This window comes from Taeniopygia guttata, chromosome 13 (genome assembly GCF_048771995.1).
Source record: "Taeniopygia guttata chromosome 13, bTaeGut7.mat, whole genome shotgun sequence".
In the NCBI taxonomy this organism is placed as follows: domain Eukaryota; kingdom Metazoa; phylum Chordata; class Aves; order Passeriformes; family Estrildidae; genus Taeniopygia; species Taeniopygia guttata.
In genome coordinates, this window is record NC_133038.1 from 5,146,377 (window position 1) to 5,170,818 (window position 24,442).

Genomic DNA, 24,442 nt, shown 5'->3' on the forward strand with positions numbered 1-24,442 from the left:
AAATTGTAAACATAGATATGTAGTTTAGAGTATATAATGTGGGAGCTGCCCAGGGCTCAGGGCAAAAATGTTATGGCCTCCTTGCTAGCCAGAGCTTGGCAGGTCAGAGAGAAAGAGAGTTTAGATAAGAAGAAATAAACGACCTTGAAAACGCAATCAGAAGCACTCCAGGCTCTTTCTTTGGCTGCTCAGGCTAAGGGAAGCAAAGACACTTTTCGATCTCTTGGGGTCACCCTGACCTTCAGAACCTCGAGAGAAATCGACAGGGGTGAGTAATTGGGAAATGGGAAAATTTGGCACATTAATCAAAAGAGGCAGAGGACAGTGGAAGAATATAGAAAATGGATAAATGTTCCACTGGCCCCACTGGCAGAGGGGTGAGAGCTACTTTGAGATATGAGCCATCATGATGGACTCTTCTGAACATTTGTTTATTTCAGAATGGAGACTTGCATTCATGCAAAACAAGCTATTTTTGGATATTTTTAGCTGTGTGGTAAGACAAGCATAACATGCTCGGTTGTGGATGTGGAAGTAGTAGATCTGTGTAAATGCCCTGGTGTGCCACACAGATCAATTCTGTTGGATTCTGCCCGTGCAATCCTGCACTGACATGTCCACTTGGCACCCAGGACTGGAGCTGGCATCTCTCAGCAGAGCTTCAGGGGATTTTGCTCAGAGTTTGAAGGAAAATGCTGCACTTCTTACTGTGCACACACCCTCAGGAAGTCATCCTGCTTCACTGGAAGGGCTTGGACAGGTGCTGGGTTTGCCAGAATTCTTGGCAAGAAGGTCCAATATTTTTTATCTTCAGCAGGTGAAGCTTGGCTTTTTTCTCATTTCTAATTTCCTTTTGCAGATTCTGTTGTTTCAGTGGTCTCTTCCCCTGCACTTTGGGGATTCTGAAGGCAGGGGCAAAAGCCTTTAGAGGTTCTGTGTGAGGGAGCTGCTCTGCAGCCTGTCTGGGCCTGAGTTCCCTGCTGCTTTCACTGAGCTTTTCTGAGCTGCCCCTGGGGCCACACAAAGTTCTGAATTGCAGATTCAAACTCCCTGTTTTAATCCTTGGAGGAGTTGGCAGTACCAAGTGTTTCTGTCCCAGAGGAATGCAAAGAAGAGGATGCAAATAAGAGGCAGAAATGTTAATTTTTACTACACTGAAGACATTAACACAATTTCCTAGAAAAATATAGCCCCATTCCCCCTATAAATTCCTGAGCTATAATTATAGCTAGTGGATTTGACTTTTTTTCTTTTTTGAAAGGCCTGTTTGAAACGTTCCCTACAGTAGCTGGAATGTGAATCCTTGTTTTCCTAAGTACCTTCATTATAAAATTCAACATGCCACCAAACACATGGGTACATTCTGTGTATTTTCTCTTGATCAAGGCTGGAAGATGGACCTGCACCAGAACAAAAGCTGGATCTGTAGGAGCCTTTCCATAACTTGTTGTAAGTAATTTTACAATTACCTTGGCTCTTCACAGAGAGCTTCTCCATGGCTGTGCATGACATCTGAAGTCCCCAGGATATCAATCAACACAGAAGAAGTGGATTTCATAACTACAACATAAAATACCAATAAGGGCACCTCTTTGTCTGGAGCAGATGTCATCCTACACAGGCAGTGCAGACACAGACCACTTCAGGAGTGGAACACATTTTGACTAACTTGAGTCATTAAAACCAGCAAATGAGTCTTCACAGATTTTTCAGGTTCCTACTTTAGACAATAATGGAAAGAGGAACCTCCAGCAGGGATTTCTCCTAAGCCGCAGCACAAGGTGAGACACATGACATGGAGTAGCTTAATTTTTCTCATTGTCTGCAGAGGGGAAGTGGGTAATAACTTTAACAGCAGGCCTATTAAACAGAGATGAATTTAGACCTCAGTTTTGTACAGTCTTTTCCCTCCCCTTCCTATCAGGCTTTAGAGGGAGATTCCATTTTTGAGAAGATGTTTAGGACAGCTGAAAACAGAGCCAGTGAGGCAGCCAGCAGGTCCAGGGTGAGGACAGACCAGTGCTAAAATCACTCCCTACTCCTCTCTTACCCAGTGGGGTGGTCCCTATTGACACATTTTCAACAATGGATTGCTTTGTTAGTGTTGACTCCAGAAATTACTGGGAATTATATATTTTGTTTTTAGAAAACATTTTGTGTCTTTGTGTCTGTGTATGTGCTCATGTTTTGAAGAGGCAGTGGGTCAGATTTGATATGCAGGAGAAGAGCAAAAAGAGCTGAAAAAGAACCCTGATACAGAAAATCTTGTGATACTGAATGTGTCCATCATGTCTTGGTTTATGTGCAGGAAGAGGAAAGGATTTTCCTGAGAGAAAATGTAGGAAGTCACAAGCAGGGTACAGGATGAGTCAGGTTGTTTGAGTAGGAGGGGTCTGGTGCTACAGGGCTCAGATTTACGTAGGAGGAATCAGATGATTCAGCACCTCTCTGGCTCCCTGCACCCATTCCAGTTTCAACTCCCCTGCATCTCTTCCTCTCCTCGTGCTGGATGTTTCTCAGGAGAGCTTGACTCACTTGGCTGTCTGACCCAAAACACACTTAACTTCCCTGACATAGCAGAGATATTTTTCAGCTCACATCCATTTGGCTTCTGTTCCACACTTGGGGTTTGGGCAAGGATTTTCTTCCAATGTAAAAAAAGCCGTCCATATCCTAGAGCCTGCATTGTGCCTGGATTTGTGTTAGACATACACACTAAGGGGACAGGAGGAACCACAGGGACAATCTTAACATATTCAGAGAAAGGTAGGGATGTATTGTGTTACGGGAAGTGATATATAGTCAGGAATTTGTGATAGGACCACTGAATCCATCAATGAAAATGATAAATGAGGCAAATGGAATTTACAAGCACATATAATATATAAATCCAAGAGAAATATTAAGAGAATTTATTTTCTGAATTTTTCCTTCCTTAAGGGTTGGTGGAGGTAGCTTGGCTATAAGAAAGACAAAGATAATTGAAAAATGTTTGTTTCTACTGGAATACTATATGCATTTTCCCACAGAAATGCAGTGATGTGTTAATTTATATTCTATGAAGAATTAAACATTTTGTTCAGAGCTACTTACATACCAATAGTAATATTAGTAATATCACAATTTAATGGAGTGGAAATTAGAGAGCATTTTTTTCCTCTTGGAATTTCAGAAAAGGCTTGTTTAAATTACCTGTGCATGTTTAAACTTCTTGTCTTCCCTAAAAGAATAATTCTACTGACACTTAGGCAAAAACACTTGTCAAGTTTCTATTCCCTCCTGCTTCAGCTACTCTTCAAGTTGCTTTTAAGTTGTATTACAGTGATCACTTGTCTTTGTGTCACATTGAGAATCAATATTATTTGACTTGGAATTGAAGAAACCATTTTTATGAAGAAGGATGTGCATTAATTTAGAACATTAATATTCTGACAGATTATGATTTATTCCTGCTCTTTTCCACATTAGACTATCCCCAGGAGTCATATCTTGGTTAAGTTAAATGCAGCGAGGGATGGTAATGTTCTTTTGAATGTCTCCTGATACAAGGTTAGAGAGAGAAAGAAAATTCTAGACACAAGAATGATGCAAAAATATGAGCCAGAGGCAGAATTTACCATAGTTTTCAAATAACCTAATGGACCTTACACATGGAAAGCAAACTGGATCAAATTATTAAAAAGCTTTCTTCAAATTGTGCTGGACACCACAAAACCATTTTTTTGCTTTACCACCCACTCAGTAGTGAGATGACCCCAGGCAGAACTGCAAAAGAAGGTAAAATATTCCATCTCTGACTTCCAGAGCTGAGGAAAGAACCAGCAGCAGTCCCCATGCAGGGAGAGCAGCTCTCCTTACAGGACTGGGGTGTGATGGCCTCAGTATCCCTTTGAGCTGTGATTTGGGATTCAGTGACTTTATTAGGATAGTTCTTCTCCACCCAGATTTAGATCAATCCGCCAGTTGGAGTCTGGAGCCTTATTCCCCTCAGTGAAACTGGGGGTGAGTGTGAGTCTCAGGAACTTCCCACAAAACCCCTGCAAACAGGCAAGGGGATGAAGGCTGCCCCCTCTTCATTTCAGATGCAAACCAATGTAGTTTGGACATTTGTGATAGGACAAATGAGAGGACAAGGGGAAATGGCTTCAAACTGAGAGAGAGAAGGTTTAGATTAGATATTAGGAAGAAATTCCTTACTGTGAGGGTGGTGAATCACTGGCACAGGTTGAGAATCTGTGGCTGCCCCATCCCTGGGAGTGTCCAAGGCCAGGCTGGATGGGGCTTGGAGGAACCTGGGATAGTGGGAGGTGTCCCTGGGGTTGGAAGGAAATGGTGAACCCAAAACTTTCCATGGTCTATGATTTCTTAGGGGCTCTAAGGCCACAGCTGCTGCAGTACATCTCTATTCTTCCCCAACACTGGTTTAACTGCAGATGTACAAATTTGGCTTGGGCCTCCTCCCTTTACTGGGACACCAGCTCAACATCAGACTGTCAGAGATTTCATCCAGCCAAGACACCTTCATTATCTGCACATTTGTAGACTCCGGTCAGGAATCGGATCTGAGCTGACCCAGAACTCTTATTGATCTGCTGTGTTTGTCCTAAATGCTAAACACATCTTGTATTGACCAACCTGTAATGAAAGAAATGTATGCACCAGACAGAAATGACTCAAATCTGAGCCAAGCTGTTGTCCTCTCAATACAGGAAGTTGTGTTTAAATAAGTTCTAACGTAAACTCAAATGGTATCAGAAACAGATTAGGTTAAGGAAAGCATAACTAGATAGTCTGATGCTTTATTTTGCAATTCTATTTAGAGATCAATGGCTAAAGATTAATGCTGCTTGAAACAAGAAAAGCTTAATGATGGCTGGTGGGACAAAGAAAGGAAATAAAATGGAGGAAGAGAGCTAACAACCTTGAAACAATAACCTGGTAGGAAGATAAACAATGAAATACTGAGAGTTAGGAGTGAAAAAGGACAAAATGGATTTAGATATGAAAATTAATAGAAGTGAAAAACATACAAAATGGTGGAAGGAAGGAAGGAAGGAAGGAAGGAAGGAAGGAAGGAAGGAAGGAAGGAAGGAAGGAAGGAAGGAAGGAAGGAAGGAAGGAAGGAAGGAAGGAAGGAAGGAAGGAAGGAAGGAAGGAAGGAAGGAAGGAAGGAAGGAAGGAAGGAAGGAAGGAAGGAAGGAAGGAAGGAAGGAAGGAAGGAAGGAAGGAAGGAAGGAAGGAAGGAAGGAAGGAAGCTGGACAGAAAGAGAATCACAGGATAACAGGCTAATGAAGCCTGGCAGGGACCTCTAGAGGTCTTCACTCCTGGTTAGATCAGGGTCTGCTGTAGTCAGACCATGGTGTCACCTCCCAGGTGCTGTGCAGGCCGCTCTGAGGTCCCTTGAAGCCTTTGCTTTAACTTGCTCAGGTTTGTCATTCCCAGTCCTGGGGAGCCAGAATTGGGTGCAGTATTCCAGAAACGAGCCCCTGAATGCTGATCAGGGTGGTAGGAACACCTCCCTCAGCCTGCAGGCTCACAGCTGGATCCTGTCTGGACTGAGATCTACCAACACCCCCAGGTCATTCCCAGCAGAACTGCTCCTCATCCAGCTTTACTCTGGTGTGCACTTGCCTTTCCTAGCACTCCTTTGAGTGGAAACTCCTACCTCTAAAAAGTAAGGAATGGTCCTTCAGCATTGCTATTTCCAAGACAACGCTGTGAATAAACCTGATTAACCCCACAGTGTTATTCACTGTTCTCTCTTCTGCTTCCATATCACGCAATCATCCCAGAAGTGAAAGGGAGCAGTATCCACGGACTCAATTTATGAGGTGTCTGGGAGCCCAAGTCTCTCTGGTACAAATGAGATTTTGAATTTTAAAGACTGTTCAGAGCTTTGGTGCCCAGGCTTATGTTACCAGTAACAGAAGAGAAATATTATGACATAATTTTTTCCAGAATTGAGACTGTCTTGCTTAAATATCCCTCTCACCATTTTCCTGGAAGATTTAATGGATGATGAGCCAGTACTGGATAGTCTCCTAGCACTAATAAAAAACATCTAGGTTGTTTTTTTTTTTTTTTTTTTTCCTCAAGTAATAAAAGTGTTCCAGATTTAGAACAAAGCTTCCCCTGCCCAGGCCTGGTTGATTGCCCTTGCACTGCCTTTGCAGTGTCATCTGTAAGTGTCTCCCAACTTCTGGGTGTCCCACGGTGCCAAACCCTCCAGCATCTCTGTGGTTCCCCTTTCAAAAAGGAAGATGCTGTGCTTTGTTTCTTTTGTTTGACAATCGCCAGGGTCTTACACAACACCCATACAAACCGATTTAACAGCAAACAGAACTGAAAAGGAAGAGGTGCAGGTAGTTCTTTATGTGAATTTAGTATTTGCTAAGAGTTTTATAGGGCCCTGAGAATATATAGAGAATATCTGCCCCCAAGCTTATGGAAAACCAGTGATTTTCCTGATATTTGGGAACACACAAGATTTAAAGAATGTCTCTTAGTTAGATAGAAAAAAAGAGCCACTCTTGGTGGATAGGTGAAAAAATGTACAACCTGCACATCTCTAGTCCATTTTAAGGAACATTTACGACACTTCGATGGTGAGTGTGCAGCTCCCCCCGGCCCTGAGCTGAAGAGGTGCTTTTCAGATGAACTGTTCAGTCCATGATTTTGTCTCCAAAGATGTGAGAATCAAGGCCTGTGCATTTTGCCAGTGATTCTTTCACAAGCAATCTATGGAGAAATGCAGAGGGTGCTTCACAGGTTAAAAAGACTGTGCTTAGTGGGGAAAAAGCTCATTTTCCTGAGACATCCACCCTTGCTTGGCTATAAAATTCCCACGTGATTATCAAGTGCTTCATGGATGACCCAGCCCTTCAAAGAAAGATGCTCCCTCTCTCCCAGAGAGATAAAGGGAAGTCTAAAGTTCTAAAAAAATTGTAGTGATTTAAACTTTGTGGCATTTTGTCCTGTGCTGTACTAGCAACACATTGTAGGAAATTCATCAGGCATTTTTGTTTCTTTCCAAATGTCATGCTGTTTTTCCTTCCACCTTTTCTGGAGCATTATGTAGATTCTTCTCTGAGAGATATTATGTCCTTTTTGACAACAATTACCATAATGTCAAGAGCCCTGGAGATCTTAAAAGCCCATTTGAGTCTGCTGCAATGATTATTTGAATATTTTTAAACTGCTAATGCATTTGGTGCACATTAGCTTGAAGGTTTTTTCTTCAGACTTTATGCATATTGACCATGATGTGGATACTTTTCCCATCTGCTCCTGGCATTTTAAAAGAACAGGCAATGAAAGGGTTTCATATTAAAGAAAAGGGTAAAAATAGGAAAATATGTCGTTTCCATGTAGCAGCCAGGCTTCTGCTCTGTTCCAGCTAGACTTCTGAGATCTGAAGGCAACTGCAAGAGGAAAACTGGGCCTAAAAGAAGAGACTCAAAATTAAATATGCTCTTAAATTAAAAAATCCCCTCTTTTGAATAGTTTTGTATTTAAACTGCAAAGAGAGATTACCTTGAGTATTTTAAAATACACGCTCTGCATCATTCAGACAGAAAATGCCCGAATTTGAAACACAAACAAGTGTCATGGAAGCATGTGAAAGCTGAAGGGCAGAATGAAAAATCCCACACCCAAATCTGAAGAGCTGAACAGCAAAAGATGCTTTTCAAACCATGGTATTTTCTGACAGCACCCACATTAATGCTGGCTCTTTATCCAGTTACCTGGCCAAAAACCAAAAAGGTTTCTACTTTTCTGCTCTAATGTCAAAGTTTTGCTACTGTGCTCTAACCTCTGTTGGCACACGCAAGGCAAAGAAAGGAACAAATGTCCTCAAATGAAACTGCAGTGTCACACAAGTGCTGTAAAGAGGCATTTCTCTTCCCCATTCCTGATGGAGAGAGGTCCCAAGGCTTGGAGGATGTGCTGCAGCCCATCAGGGCTGGTTCCATTGGCAGCTGGAGCAGGAGTGGGATGAGTTGTGTGGGCACTGCCCCATTTCTGGTTGGCAGCATCAATCTGACACTCCACATGTCCAGCTGCTGCTCAAGGTGTTGCTAGAGGTTGTTGTAAGTCTGTGTGGATCTGGAGCAGCACAGGATCAGACACTGGGAATGCTTCATCCTCTTCTAATGCAATGAAGACATTTGTTTCAAAGTGCCTTGTCTTTCATTGTTCTCTTTCCAAACCTTCTGGCAGTGTGGGAACTCTTCCTGCACATTTCACTTGTTGGTCCTGACCCTTGTAAATCCATCTTAAGTTTACAAATGGATGTCTTGAAGCCAAAAAAATTAAATTCTTGGTAGCAACAAATTCTCATTGCCATCTTGTGGTTAAACCAACTTTCTTTTGGGAAATGATGTTTTGATGTAAACCAGAAATTTTCTTGCCTCATGAGGAGTTACTGATTTTAATGAGATCATTCCCCTCCAGAAAACTTCTGAAAGTAAAAACTGATCTGCTTGGGATATGTCAAAATAAAGATTTTAATATAAAAATATTGTTATGCCTTTTCATTTATATTAGTTTGAATATTTCTTTATTACTTAAGGTCTGTCATAAATATTACTTAATATGTTTTGTTAGGAATATGTCAAGTTACAGTGTGAAACAGACCCAGAAATAACACAACAGTTACATGTTTTCTGACCTTTTCAATAAGTTTTAAGCACAGTTCCTACTGAATAGAGATTGAACTGGAAAAGCACCATGAAGCCTTTCAGTGTGTTTCTCATTTAATCAAGAAGAAAAGAGCAGTACTGGAAGCACTATTCAAGGAACAGGTGGTTTTGATAATCTGGTGTTTACCTGGGACATTTTTTTTTTAACATATAAAAAACGATATTATTTTATAAAAAACATTGGAATTTTAGTATCTTGTTTTGTTTTGGTTTTTTTCTCCACAGCAGTAATTTCAGTATTTCAGTTATTCCTCCTGATTCAGAAAGAAAGTAACTCTTCAAGCTTTAGAAAATAACTCTACAAGTGTTTCCAATGAACTCAAAATCCCAATGAACTCTAATAACCATCAATTTTCTTTGTCTTAGATTGGTTATGTGCAAAATGTTCTACAGCCACCTTTGCAAATAGGATCTGCAGACCTTAGGCAGGCAGGACTGTATTTACATCCAGAGCAGACTTTGAGCTTTTAAGGGGCGCATCATCAGACTTCTCATTTTCATGCCAAACAGACAAACTCAGAGGCAGGACCTCGGTTACACACAGAGGAGAGGACAGCAAAGGCAGGGCTCAGTTCAGAGAGAGCCTGTTAAAAGCTAACAAGATAAATTCAGACATTCTGGACTTCTCTGTGCAGTTTTTTGTATGTGTGTGAAGTCTTTTATAAAGCGTACATATGAAAGTACATATAAGGAGAATTTTACTTTTCCTGTAGTCTATCCTTAGTTCTAAACATAATAAAAGAAGTCTTTAAATACATGAAAATATAGAGATAACCTGCCCAGTATGGCAAACTGTATTAGTCTATATTTTGAAAGACAAAAATATGAGTCATGCTTCTGGCAGTGTTTTAAAACTTTTGTATTACCCCAAAAAGGTCAAAGTATTGATGTTGCTTCTTATCTCTGTCTGCATTTCCATTGCATTTTAAAGTGTGTGAGGTGACCCGAGATTTTGTGGGGATTTATCTGCCCAGATTTGACTGAATACAACTAATAGTTTCTAATGATCTTGGGAATAGCATTTTAAGCACAGTTTCTGCACAATATCTACTCCTTAAGATTGAGGTCTTAAACCTCTTCAGTGCAGATAAAAAAAGCAATTCTCCCTTAGTCTGCTTCAGTGCAGACTGAAAAACTTTTCCTTCTAATGAAAATTTTTAGCTCAGTGGGATGAAGTTTTTGAAATAATTTTGCAGTTTTGTGTAGGTAGTATTCCAGAGGAGTGAGGGGAAAGGACACAGAATGCATTAGACTTAATTATGCAATTAATTCAACTTTTTTTTCGGTAGGAAGCAAGCTGTCATCACAAAATAGCATGTTGTTGCACTCACAACCTTTCCTGAAAAGGCACGTGCTCTGAAAACTTGGAGACAATTTTGTTCATGTGGTTTCTAAGAAGGACAGTGAAAGACTTTGCCCCTTTCCAAGAAAAGCCAGGAGCTCAGGGCCCTGGGAATGGACACAGTGTGTGACAGCAGGGTCAGATCTCCACTCCCACAAGCTCCTTAAATGAAACCCAAATTAGCCACAGGTCTGGCACTTAAACTCCTCCTGTGGTGAGCAGATTTGGGCATTGATGTGGAGCTGTCAGAGCCTGGCCTGGATTCAACAAGGGCGAGCCCTTCTCCTGAGGCTGGAACTGATAAGAGCTCTGGGTTTGCCCAGGGTGACACTCCCATACAGCCTTGGTTTTACCTGAAAACTGACCCTAAAGTATTGATGTGGCAGAGCAGGCTTTGCTTCTGGAGATCTGAACTTTATTTCAAAGGTAGCTGAGATTCAGGGAAGTTCTGGTGAGGATGTGTTCCCACCAAGGATGAGCAGATAAACAGAGAGGGCTTTGAAATTCTTCCAAAGAATAAGCAAAGCTTTGCTTCATTTCTTCTCCCTTATATGACTAACAAAGGCCATTGATAATGACAAGCAAAATGTAAAATCTTCTGTGACTTTCCCTAGACTGGAAAATGGGCCAGAAATTCAACTTCTATAAGAATACAATGTCCATGGTTCCCAAACACCTCTTGCCTCCCTACATTGTGTTATTTGTTTCCCTTGCATACTGAAAATGCCCTAAAGAACAAAAAGGAACTTTTAAAAACAACATGTGTTTACGTAATGACAAAAATGGGATTGTTTAGAATAGTTTTGAAATTATTAACTGCTAGATAAAGATTATCTTCTAAATGTTAGAGTGTTCAGAAGTAGTTCAGAAATCTACCTTCAGCAATGAAACCCCTGTGGCTTGGAAAGGGAAAATGTAAACAGGTAGGCAGTTTAAAGCAAATAAAAAAGCGGTGGCATCTAATTTACATCTTACACACAAACAAACCAAAGTATTGCACATATTAAAATTCTTTTTGCATCTTTAGGAAGATTTCTAGTAATTTTACTTTGAAATTTACTTCAAGAAATTACCTACTGTACTAATACTTGATATCCATATAATTTTCAGTACAACTGCTTCAATTTTTAAAACAATCATCATCTTAATGGCTTGAATGTAACAGGAACATAAAAGTCCAATTCATGAAAATGGAACTGTACTTGCTTCAAGATGCTTACATCAAAGTCAGGCTCATATTTAAGACTCTCTTCGGACTAGCTATTTTCTCTGTATAGTTCAGGATGCAGATTTCTAGAATGAGAAAGAGAAGTATAGTAAGAGAAACCCAGCAAAGTGAGAATGATAAGGAACAAAATTTCTGCAGATGAGACTGATTTTGTTTTGCCTCTGACTGTATTCAGGAGCTGGTAACTCCTGCTTTTCCTCTGAATTCAATGACAAGTGCCTTGTTTTAATGAATATATTCACCTCCTTATTAGTAAAAGTGACAACACCCAAACCCAAACAGGACTGCAGCTATGAAAAAATCACAAAGTGCTTGACTGCATTTGAAATGTCAGCATGGGAGATGCTCAGGAAGCTTTTCCTGCCCTGCAGGGAGATGAGGCTGGCTGGGCTCTGCCTGCACTGCTGCGTCCTTTGCAGTGTTCCAGCTGCTGGACTCTGCAGCAGGGAATTTATCTGGGGTCTCACCACTCCCAGGTTACCCATCCCTATGTAACTTTCTCCTGGATGTATGGTTGACATTTGCTCACCCTTTCTCAGGTGCTGCTAAGAATCAAGCAGCATCTGCCATATAAAGTGTGCTATGAAGTTCATTAACACTGATATCCACCTCCCATGTGCCTCATCTGACATACCTGAGAGTGTGTGAACATGCTGTAAACCCAAGGGGATTAAAACTGGGAATTTATATGTTATGATCTATTATGACACCAAGAAAGTGAAGCTAAAGGAGTAAAGATGATCCACCATTGCTAAAAAATACCATCCCAACCCTTGTTCCCTCAGAGCCGGCCTTCTCCTCACCTTCTGAGTATTCAACTCTCATTTCCATATTTTTGTGCAGATGTCTCCCATGATTTGAGAAGAATGCATGTAGTGTTTATTATTGATGTGTCTTGGAAATGCAGACCATCATGAAGAGCATGAGTGCTTTGTTTACTACTTAATGGCAAAGTGGTTGAATTCTAAAAAGGGCACTGTTATAATTTAAACATGAGTGGAAAGCAGGCAGCAAAGAGAAACAACCTACTCAGAATTCTGCACTGTCTATAAGACAGTAATAACCTTCTGCCATGGAAGAGAAATAGAGGTAATTAATGCTTTTAAACTCCAGTTAGTAACAGCATCCCTTCCTTTCCATTCCTGCCACTGTTTAACACCACAAGGCAATACCTGAGCATGGGAATGGCAGATCCTGGAACAAGGTTGCAGGAAATGTAGTGGAATTGCTGTGGTAAAGTTCTGAAGATGCAAAACAAATGTGTGTGGTAGCAAAATGCCAACTCATCCTGAGCCCACATTGGCTATTTTAGTGGTTCCTCAGCTGTGTTTATAGAAAGGATCAGATTTCTGTGGGGAAAAAAAGGAAAAAAAATAACCATGCAGCACAGAGATAAGGAAATGAGAGAGCTTTTTAAAAACACAATCTTTGCAAACACTTTATCTGAAAAATCTATTAGGTTCTTATTGCAGGAAATACTCTTAGGAAGAGTGCCTCAATTTCATATAATCCTATAAACAAGGACCATTACTGCTCAGTGAATTTCTCCCTCTGGTGGGCACAACATGATAAACAAAAGCTAATATTTCAATCAGAAGATAATCTTTCTATTAGCCAGCAAAGTAAGGCCTGGAAAATCCCATTGCTCAGGCATGAGTTTGTCTGAATGAGCTCCCCAGTGTGAGGCTGAATGCTCCAGAACTCAGGGGCAGAGAGCTCTCAGTGTCTGTGCAAACAAACCCTGCAAGCAGCTCTTTCCTAAACACCTCCAGGAATATAGGGCACTCTAACTGAAGCCAAAAAAGAGAATATCTTTCTCTCAAAACAAAACCCAACCAAAACCCGCCACCAACAAAAAGGAACAACACCAGTTTCCCTAATTTTTTCTGAACAAAGCGATGTTTTTGTTCAGCTTTGGGACACAGCTTCACTTTGGCTGCCTTGTGACCTGTTAAGCTGCAAGAAGGAAGCAGTGCATGGACTGATGATAATCTGAGGGGGGAATCATGCCTAGGAGTCCAGGGAGCTCTAGGGACCACCTGCAGTGTCAGGACTGTATCAGGAAAAATAAAATTAAAGTCAGTAAGAAGAGTACTTCAGCAATGTTTAGAAGTGGCATCAGAGAGTAAAGGAAATAAGGACATTAATTAAACACTTTGGCCTCCTTCAATTTTCCTGTCAAGGTGAGTCCAAGTAATCAACTTTCACAACATTCATAAAATTTGGCAATGAACTCCTACTGTGAGAAAAGCAACATAAACAAGCACCTGGAAAAATTGTTTGTTCCCACAGAGGCCCAGACCAGGGGGAAATATTAGAAAATGAGATGAAGACGGGGTCTGAACTCTAACAGGCAGATAATTCTCCCAAATTGGCTCCCTGTGCCAACTTCAGCTGTTTAAATACGACAGGATTGATCCAGCCAGTGCTAATCCCCCAAATCCCTTCTGCTGCTGCAAACTGCATGACAGCTTAGTGGCTCCAAGTCACTTCTCAGCCAGCGAGACACAGCAGGTGACTATTCCATAGCAGCAAGGTAAAATACACTGAATTATTCATGGCTGGCTTCCCTGCAGCCAGCAGGGCAGTGGCAGTCACAGGGTGCCTTCAGAGCTGCCCTGTCCCCTGTGTCCTCCTCCCTTTCACCCTCTGGCTCTATAATAACAGGAAAGTCCATTATCTGGAAGTTTTTGGGGATGTTTTCATATTTTACTACTAAACATTGGGCTGAAGTATTACTTAAAATGTGTGAGGGAAGGTACAGTGAGCTGGCTCTGGGGTTTACACCTCCTTCAGCCTAAATTTATCTGTGTCCTCCAACAGCCACATTCACCTCCAAATACAGCTTAGTCCCACCAGCCTAAACAGGAAGAGCCATCAGGTATAATATGAATAGTTCTAAAGTTTACTTTTTCTTCAAATAATGCCTTCATAAAGAATTCCAAATGTGACTTGACATTGTCAAAAGCTGGACTTTCTTTAGCCAGATTTTTTTCTTAATGTCTCAATTACAAGTCTTTGGTTTTGTATTACAACCCAGATTTGTGAACATGGTGAAACACAGATTACTGCCCATGTAAAAAAAAAAAAAAAAAAAAAAAATCATGCTGGAGGCTTATCAGACTTTCCTTATAACTTCCCTTTTGTAGAAGAAACAAATTAATTTCTTTCTACTTTACACTGCAGCTTGTCTTTCCCCAGACTCTACCATTTTCATAGTATGTAGTAGTTAATAGCTATTCTGTAATTTTTGCAATTTATGCTCCATGGCAATCACACCCAGTGTATTAATAGAGGGCAGTTATATACAGTATTGATTAAAATTTAAGAAATATTTCAGAAGACCATCAGTGGACAGCAGTGTCAGAGTAGAAAATATTGTAATTTCATTATAAATATTTTTTAATTGTTTATGAATCTCCTTGCCTGATTAAACAGTAACAGATTTTGTGATGCCAAGGGAGGATTCAGTAGGAAGGTGTTGGTTGCCCAGCAGGGACATGGAAAACTCTGTCCCTTCCTCAGCCCCCTCAGAGATCAGGAGGTGGAGCTGGCACAGAGGATGCCCACCCTCCTGGCTGTCCTTCTCCTGAGTGGGGAGTGCAGAGACCTGTGAGATTTGGGACATCCTCATTTTCATCTGTGACCCAAAGGAAAAAATCAGCCTCTGTATCCAGATAATGCCCTCAGAAACACAAAAAATATCTCAGGATACCCTTGGACCTAGTAAAGGCATTGGCAAATGTTTCTATTCTTTTACAAATCTTAATTGACTCCTTCGATTCTGTCCAACTTCAGAATAAATGTAACGCCAAAGAAATGGGGAAAAAAAAGCCAAACAAAAAAATCTCAAAACTCAGAAAAGCTGGGGAACAACTTCAGTCATTTTTAGAGCCTGAAAATATTTGCTAATTCCTGCTTAGGTCTGCTATCAATACCTTTGGGCAAGACATCTTTCCTGGAGCAGTCCTGCCTGAGTCTTTGGTCACACTTTCCTGATCCTCCAAAGTATCCAGCTCCTTTGGGAACTGAGCACCTCCAGCAGGAATGACAGAAATAGAAATGTGAGAAGAGACTGTGCCTTAACATGCAGCTAAATGAATTCTTAAAAAAAAAAAAACAAAAAAAACCCCAAAATTAAAGCCTGACACTGGCAAAAAACTAGAGGAAGGAAGTGGAGGCAGTGACTCAGCCCGGTGAGCAGGGCTGGGGTGAGCAGGCAGGGGGCTGTGGGAGGGACTGAGCACATTGCCCATGGTCAGTGCCATGGCATCCACTGCATCACTGCTGCTGCAATTACAGCACAGCCAGCCCAGGGCAAGGCAGGCAGAAATTAATTGCTGATGGGCACATTGCTCTGAATCCCTCTGGGTCAAACAGACTGGAAATGTGGCCAGCTGAGAATGGACACAGAGATTGCTCACCACGGGGGGAGGAGGACAGATGCTTGTGCAGAGAGGAACACAACTGGGACAGGTTTTGGGGGATCTTTCCATCCTGGAAGGCACTGTGTGATTTAAAATGTATTGGACAAATTTTAAGGAATGAAATAGTATTTCAAAAAACGTTTTATAAAAGGTTAAAATATTCAGACAAAGAGTTATTTGGGAATATATCTATCAATTGTGCAATTACTATGAAATGGGTGTTTCCAGATGAGGCAGTGCCCTACAGCCAACACAATGTGTCTGTCTGTGGTGCAGCACCACTTTCAGGAAATATTAGCTGGGCTGCTGCTGTGAAGTTCAGACTTTTTAATCAGCAAATCATTTTCTTCCAGTCGTGTGCTGCTGTGCTAAATTGCAGTGCTGAATCCAGAGAAAATTCTCATGGCACTACATGTATGGATTGGAAATTGAAGGCTTCCAGGCTCAGTAATTTCTTGATCAATCAGGGTAACAGAAAGCTGTGGTGGTTCAGAGTTGTACAGAGTGAGTACAAGTTCCTATTCAAGTGCAATACCCCCAGACTTACCCTGGGGTTTTGCCTATTTTACTCACAAAAATTGCCCCATGAGGAAAATGAGCATTTATCATTAGAGCTCATCCATTCAGTGTCATTTACAGTGTAATTGCCTTAATCTGGCTACTCCTCTCACTGTTACTGGACATGCAGATTGGCAGACCAACAATTACCCAGGGACCATGGCTTTACAAGATGGTACAATTATGATTTTGTTTGATTCAAACTGAAATAAATACTTCTGTCTCTCTAGAAACAACAACTAAAAGAGGTCTTTCATATCTTCTAATTTTAGAGGTTTAGAAAACCAACAGTGGATGCTAAAAACAAAGCACCAACTCCATAACCAAATCCAGTGGGAGCAGCTCTTCTTTTCTTCAAGTTAATAGCTCAATATAGAGGGGCTTTTCTTAGCTCAGTTCAATTCCCACATCACCCCGAGACAGTCTGCCCCAATAACTCCTGCTTCCACAGCCTCTGAAATATTCCTTAATGAGGCTTTTCCAGTCTAACCTGCTGAATACTTCCCAGTTTTCCATTGATTATTGAAACATTATTTTTAGCAGGACTGGTTCTTCTCAGCATTTCCTTTTTTGTTTGACTATACAGACAAAAGCACTCTTGACACTAAAAAACCCAATTAATTGTTATTTAAAGTAATAATTCATAGTGCAACCCATGTTTTTTACATTATCAAAATGGACATAAAAATCCCATTTTAACATACAACAAATCAAAAATATTCACATCATTGATTTACCAGAAAGGAGAAAAACATACTGTTTTTCTGAGGTAAGAGAAGATAACTTTCTGGCAGATCCAGTTCACTGTCAGAGATCTGTTAATAAATCACATTTCTGAGTGTCTAAGGCAACACATCCCCTTCATTTTCCCTACTTGATTCTCACACCCTGACAGAAGGTTTCTTTACTGCTTTTTCAGAGCCTTCATCCTGGTTGTAATTTTGCTCTTCCAAAGCTGAAAATTCAGGTTTGGAGGTGCTGGTTCATGGCCATTTCCAAGCTGAATTGGAAATTCAGAGATTTTTTTGTTATGGACAATCAGATCCTTTCCCTCTTTAGGAATGTTACTGTTATTTTCTCCTATTTATTTGATAACAAATAAACATTTGGTCCTTAAAACTAAACTTTCCTATCTCAGGTATTTCTTAGCTGAGCAATATTAATCCAGAGTGACAGCTGTAGCAACAAAGTAAAATCTGTATTTCTCAGAAGAAATATCTTTTTAAAATTTTCCCCAAAGGCTCAACATTTGCTGGCAATGAAATATTTTAAGTGTTTTGTCCTATGAAAATGGAACTCAATCACTGTCTTCTTAAGCCACAAACCCAGGACTGCAGTGGGACTATTCACAGCTTCTGAGCAAACCCCCCACCCACGCCTTGAGACTGTGAATTAATTTTTAGATTGCTGCTGAATGCAGCTGGAAGGGGAAGGCAGAAAGGGCTGGGGGCTGTGCCCAGGTTTTGTGCAGGTAACAGCTGAGTTTAGGTATGGTACTCACAAAGCAGCTGAAATAAATCTCCATTTCCCCCAAAACCTGATTTAGCTGAGTGGAGAGGGGGAATGACCACACCAGGTAGCTCAGCTGCTCTAGCTTGGCTTAACACAGGCACAGAAAAGTGTAAATAAATTCAATCCACAGGAGGGAAATGATTGCCTGGACTGCTTGGGGCTACTGCTGCCTTTTTTTCTCTCCAGCAGCACTCCAGTATGTTATCGGTGGTTCTTGATTATTTCTCACCGTTCCTGCTAAAACCTTTGATTCCTACCCACTTCTTTTTGGACATAGTTTGAAAAGGAGCAGAATGGCTTTTTAAAATTGTATTTCAAGCAATTGACTTTTCTGGAAGGCTGAAACAGCGAGGCCATTGTGCAGTGGCAGCACCAGGGAGCAGATGGTGACACTGATGCCAGTCACTGAGAGGGATGAGGCTCCTGCTAAGTGATGTCTGTGCAGATGAGTGATTTTCCACACAGAAAAATCTCTCTATACAATCTGTTACCCTTTTGCATATTCATTTCATTCTATACAATATTCAACCACTTTTTGCTGTACCTTCCTGAATATTTTTGCCATTATAAAAATTACATTTATATCTCGTGCCTGTCACTCACTTCTGCGCTTATCTGGCTGGTGGAAGGGAGCAAGCTGAAAGTACAGCTCAAGTTCTTTCAGTAGCACTGACATGAAGGGTGCAGAGGTGCCAGGAGTGCTGCTCTGGGGGGGACAGTGAAGTCACATCTGGCCTGTCACTGCCTGAAGCTGCTGCCCTGGTACAAGGTGCTGCAGAAATGAACGTCTGCTGCTCCCTGAGCTGACACAAACCCTCTCCAGAGGAGGCTGGAGCTGGTCCTGCAGACCCAGATGTGCAGAGGTGACACATCCAGCTCTGCCATCTCCATGCCAAGTCAACCTCAGCAGAAGGTTGGAAACCTCAGAAGAGGTGGGAAAGCTGTAAGGTGTCAGAGCCCTAACACTGCTCTGGGTCTCAGGACACCTCAGGAAATGAGATGCCACTCAAAAAGCAACTGAAATAAATCTCCATTTCACAAATAAATCACCTGTGAGGCAGGCACAACAGGGGAACACCACACCTTCCAATCAACATGGTTTTATAACCACTGTTGCTTCAAATAATATATTTCCTTTAAGGGGAGAGAACAGGCAAGTTCAATAGGGGCAACTCCCCTTCAAGAAAAATTAAAATACACTCTGATCAGATTTTAGATCAATTAGAAACTTTTCACTGGTCTGTAAAGGAAATACTTGATTTTAAGTTGCTTGCCCTATTTAGGTCAAATTTTAATGGAAGAACAAAATTTTTTAAAAAGAACAAGAGAAGAAAACTCACACTGGTTTTGATGTTGAAGCAAAACACTGTGGCATTTGCTGGTGAAACATCCTAATGCTCCCCTCCCCAGCCAGCAGACAGATGGTAGAGCTGGGTTATGGCATCTCATGCATCATTGATGTTCACACATTTAGAGTGTTAAACCATGACAGAAATGAGTTCGGATCCTGATACCTCAGTGACATGACACCACTGCAAATAAACAAGAGCAAACATTAGAGCAAAGTAGATAAAGATGATAAAGATTTTGAGATGCTGAGCAGGGCACCCGTGGTGCATCCTGAGCAGCCAGGGATTTCAGCAGGAATCACAGATATTCGCTCAGTGCCAGTAATGAGAAGAAACAGTAGGTTAAAGAGTACAAAGATATTTAGAAATTATCTTTAATGTGTGAGTCAACAGGCCACAGAGTGTTAACCATGTATGATCTCCATGGGCTGACTCTGGGCTCCCTCTCTGAGGGGAGGAATAAAAAGCTCATAATTGCTGGTCCTGGCAGCGAAACAGAGGGAAAAGAGCTGCAGCAGTGGCAGCAGAGCTGTAGGGGTCCAAATGTGTGAGCTACTGTGGCTATACCTTCTCTGGAGGGAGCCTGTACAATCCTAGGGCATAAACAGCAACAGCTGCTGCATCCTCACCCTGCTCTGGCAAGTGGCAGGTCCTTCTTAACCCTAGGGGAAAGATTGAAATTATAAATATATATATATATATTAAAAAAAAAAAATATATATATATGTGCCTCTCAAAATATCTTTTTAAATGGGATACACACACACACATATATATACATACATACATACATATACATATATATACACACCCACCATTTTTTCCTAGCAGTTTCCAAGTCTTTAAAAAGCCACAGAGAAAAAAAAAATAAACAAATAAAACACAACCAAAATTCTGTTAATCTTTTATAAAAACACATACTTTACAAAAATCCCCCAAGTCTTTTGTAATATCTTGGAGTGCTAAAAATAATTTTGCAGCAAACAAAAGTCAGTACTAACCAGCACTAGTGGTTCCCAGCATTGACCAGGGACTTTCTAAGGCAAAAACCTTTAAGGATCTAGTGAGAAGAATTTAATGAAGAATTTAATTTGAAGTCTAACTGAAATAATTTTAATTAATAATGCTGGGTTTGAATATTGGAGAGGAATCCAGGCCAGGATAGCTGGACCCTGACTGTGTGACTGCAGTCTTTACACACCAAGCTCAGCAGTTCTCTGCTGTTTTCCCCGAGAAACAAGGCTCTATTTGAAACCAGGAGCTGCCTCACTTTAATATGGACCAAAATCCATGAAATTCATTCATGTTACTCCTTCCACCAGTCAGTTTTAAAGCTCCATGTCTTACTTGCAAAATTCCTTGGGCGTTTCCTCCTGAGGACCTGGGTTCTCCTTGAACAGGGCAGCAGCCAGAAGGATAAAACCCACAGAAGAGGAGCACTGACTTGCCTCCAAATTCTGAAAGGAGCTTTTGGCAGCAAGAATTTGAGAAGCCAGACATGGCTTGGGTTCCACCTGGTGGCCAGGAGATCACCTGTGATAGCCACAGGTGCCCAAATGTCCACCTCGATGGCCACGGGTCAGGAGAAGCATCCCAGGAGCAGAGGGGAGCTGCTGCCATGGGGGTGGGAGCAGCAATGAGGGGGCGAGGAGAGCCCCTGGGCTGCCCTGGGGATTCCCCTGGATTAGGCAAATTCTGGGCATCACCAGCTCCTGAGTGGGCACCAGGCTGCTGCCAGGAGCAGGGAACAGGTCTCAGTGTTCTCCAGTTTCTCCCCAAAAGTGGAACCCCAGGGGATTATTGCCACCAGGAATATTCACACCCAACCAACTCCTGGCAGGATACTTCTGCAAGAAATCTCCTGTCAAAGAAAACAACCAGCAGATGTCATTGTAGGATAAATTGTTGGAGAAATGTTTTTCAAACTGCACAAAGCTTAGATTATTTCACTGGTTCTCCATCAGTCCCATGCAGAGCATCAGTGGGACCATATGTCCTGCTTTCCTTCCCTCATAATGAGAGCAACTGAGAACTTGGATCACATTTGTAAGTTGGATTTCACAGTAAGTTAAAGTCAGAGCAAATAGCCTCACACTGCACAGTCCCTCAGCTGTACAGCTTCTTTTTCAGTGTGATGTTTTAAAATTTACTTTCTTCCACTTGTATCAGTGTCTCTATGAAATGTTGTCCCTGTGTATAGACATTTTGATTCACTTTCTGATCCCTGCTGTGTTTTCAGCACCTCTGTCACTCTCAGAAAAACATATTTTGGTGTAAATCAACAAATGACACTTAACATCATTTACTGTTTCCTTAACAAAATCTTGGCCAAAATAACTTCAGCTGTTGATTTTGACCTCCCAACCATATCCCACAGGATCAGAGATGATGGGAACATCCTGAATCTCCACCCTGACATCCCTGCAGTGGGACACTAACATGGAGCAGCTCTTTCTGCTGATTCCAGCCACCAGGACAGCAGGGCTGAGCTACAAACCACCTTTCAGGTGCAAACCACCCTCTAGCCATGGTGCCCCACTGTTCTCAGCTCAGAGCTCCTTCCCTGCCAAGCCCTGCACTGCTGCACTCTGTTCCTGGGCTGTGGTTTCCCCAGTGACACAGAAACCTGCTTATTGTGGGCAGTGAACGAGCATACATAATTAAAAACAGAAGCAAGGAGCATCTCTGCTTTGTAACAGCTTTCTTTATTGGCTCTGCTGGCAATATTCCTGCTCCAAATGGGAATTTGAGTTACTGACCACCAGAGGTCCTCTCCAGCCAACATTTCTCTCATTCTACTGTTTTTAAATATTTGTTCCCCTCTCTGGTCAGGGGAAGAAACTGGAAAGCTAAAAACATTATTTTTGGCAGAGACTAGGAATTTTAATATTTAGGATTTTATACATGGTAATTTGGATTCTTTTGCAGGTTAAAACCTGTTCACAAGAAGAATGTCAGAGATAGCAATCATCAATATTCATATCCAGTTAGGTAAGAGAAGGGAAAATGCTCCTGAAAATGTGTCTGGCCTTCATGCCCAACTATTTTCTCTGATAGTCAGTGGGGGAAGAAGAGGGGAGAGGGTGTTTATAAAGGAATGTAATTCCTTATGAAAAAATATGTATTGACATTGATATTTTTCTTACTTTTCTTACTTTTTCTTACTTTTTCTTATTATTCTTGCAATTGAGTTTAGGCCAGAGACTACATGTCCAAGAGTTCTGCTGGGTGCCACTCAAGCAGTTGTCACTTAGGCTGCCTAGGACACAATTTCCAATTTCCTTTTGACCTGCAAAACGCAAGCACAGCACATGTTTATCCTCAAGCAAACAGGGCCTTTCCCAATAAATAAAAATGCCTTTCTTTTGCAGGTTACAGGACACAATTTTTCTCACCTACAAACCATGGGACAGGCCCCTGGTTTTCTATGAACCACACTCTCACTTGGTGCTTGCAGAGTTCCATGGAACACTGGGATATGAGAGAGATCTGTCCCTTGAGCTCCAAATCCAGACCTAATAGTGACTTTCTGTACATGTGTTGACGTGCTGGTTCCTTTTATCAGGAGGCAATATGTTCTACACAAACCCTTCCTGCTGACAGCTCCTTGTAGCTCATCACATCCACCAGGGATCTGGGTTGAGGCAGTGGCACCTTTCATGAAATTTCACAGATGGTGACACACCACAGCGTTCAAGGAATAAAAATATGCCCCCTCCATTTTTGCTGCCTGGGATCTGGCCTAATCTTATGACATTCATATTTGTATACCTAAGGTGGAAGCAGCTTTAAAATAAATATTGTGATAAATGAATAATACAGCTAAGATATAATTCCACAGGGAGCCAAAGAAAATCAGGGTTGCAAACCTGAGCCCTGCAAGGTAATGGAAGGTGTCCCTAAACCAGCTCTGTTGGATCACACTGACATGCATCATCATTAATTGCACCATCCCATAATGATTCCTCCACTGGCTCATCAGCTCACAGGATGGATGGTGTTCCCTTAGTCAGCAGCTGTTCCTTGTTGTGTTTTCTCTTCATTCTTCAGTTTGCTGCCCTGTGTGTTATTTATTGCAATGAATTACTGATGTGTTCTGAGATCAGGATTATTCCTCTTTTCACCTGAGATCATAGAGGCCAAGAACTCAAATCAAACAACCCCCTCCTTTCCTACCTTCCCTCTAGGAGCAAATAACCCAGCAAGTTCACTTCCCTGCACTCTCTCTTGTCTACCAAAATGGTTTCATTCTTTCATTATCTGCACATATTTCTGTTTACCTTGTCTCCTGGTTCAGACCGTGAATGGCTTGGGATGAAATACCCTCGTGCTTTGAGCTGGCCAAAACCAAGCAGCTTTTCAGCAACATTTGATGCTGCTAGCCTTTTCTGCTGACAAGTATTTTGTCTTCCTTCTTGCAGGATTTTCTTTAGGCTTTTCAGTGAGCTCAGGGGGGCACAGGCTTGTCAGCAGGAAATCACAGTGAAGGACGATTTAGGAAACTCGGAGGTGGATCAGCTTTAATGGAGTCACGCTGAGATGCAGCAGGCATGAGGACCCCAAATTGTCCTGGCATCAAACAGAATTCCTCAAAGGACACCACCACAGAGCTCAGAAGCCCCAGCCTTAGGGACTGGCCCCATTGCTGTCCTTTCTGTCTCTGATTCCTTATATTTATATAAACTTCCTCCAGTAGATTTATACAGACAGATTGGCCAAACTAGAAACAAAATCAGTAACAACCCCTTCCCAATTCCCTCTCAAACCCACAACCACCATTAAAAAAAAGCCTTTGCCTCCTGTGAATAAGGAAGCTTGAGGAACAGAGCTAATAAGCAGCCAGACTATCCTTTAGCTCTGTCTGTAGGGACACATTCCCACAAAGTTGCTGTCTCAAACTAATTGCCTGTGCTGACTCATTCACAGAACCATGCTGGCCGCAGCCTGTAATTATCATGTCATAATTATCACTTCAATAGCAGAAAGAGTGCACTCTTATCTGATATGATAAAATAGTTCAATTAATTTTAAACAGAGGGAAACACTAGTACATCCTCAGAGCCTGGCCACAGAGACAAAGCAAGCTGTCAGAATCAGATTATTGATTTCATGTTCTCTCCTGGCTTTATTAATTTTTGCTCAGGCATTACAGTCACCACTTTTCATGCACTTAGTAGATTTTAATTTGGCATAATACAGGAGCAAAAGAGTAAGAGTAGATATAAATTCAGGAGAGAGACAACGATAATGGAGAGAGGTAAACTGTGTGTAATATTTACAGAGGAGAAAGTGGTGATTTCAGCAAGCAGGAATTCTATCCCAC

At 41.5% G+C, this 24,442-nt stretch overlaps 1 long non-coding RNA gene across 1 annotated transcript; it reads right to left on the reverse strand.

Moving 5' to 3' along the window:
- Positions 1-8,938: 8,938 nt before the first annotated feature.
- Positions 8,939-19,792, reverse strand: LOC115497144 (uncharacterized). The gene is made up of 4 exons (XR_012058159.1): positions 19,687-19,792; positions 19,111-19,302; positions 12,446-12,622; positions 8,939-11,338 (listed from the first exon to the last, which is right to left on the reverse strand). It is a non-coding gene; the product is annotated as an uncharacterized lncRNA (long non-coding RNA).
- Positions 19,793-24,442: the final 4,650 nt, after the last annotated feature.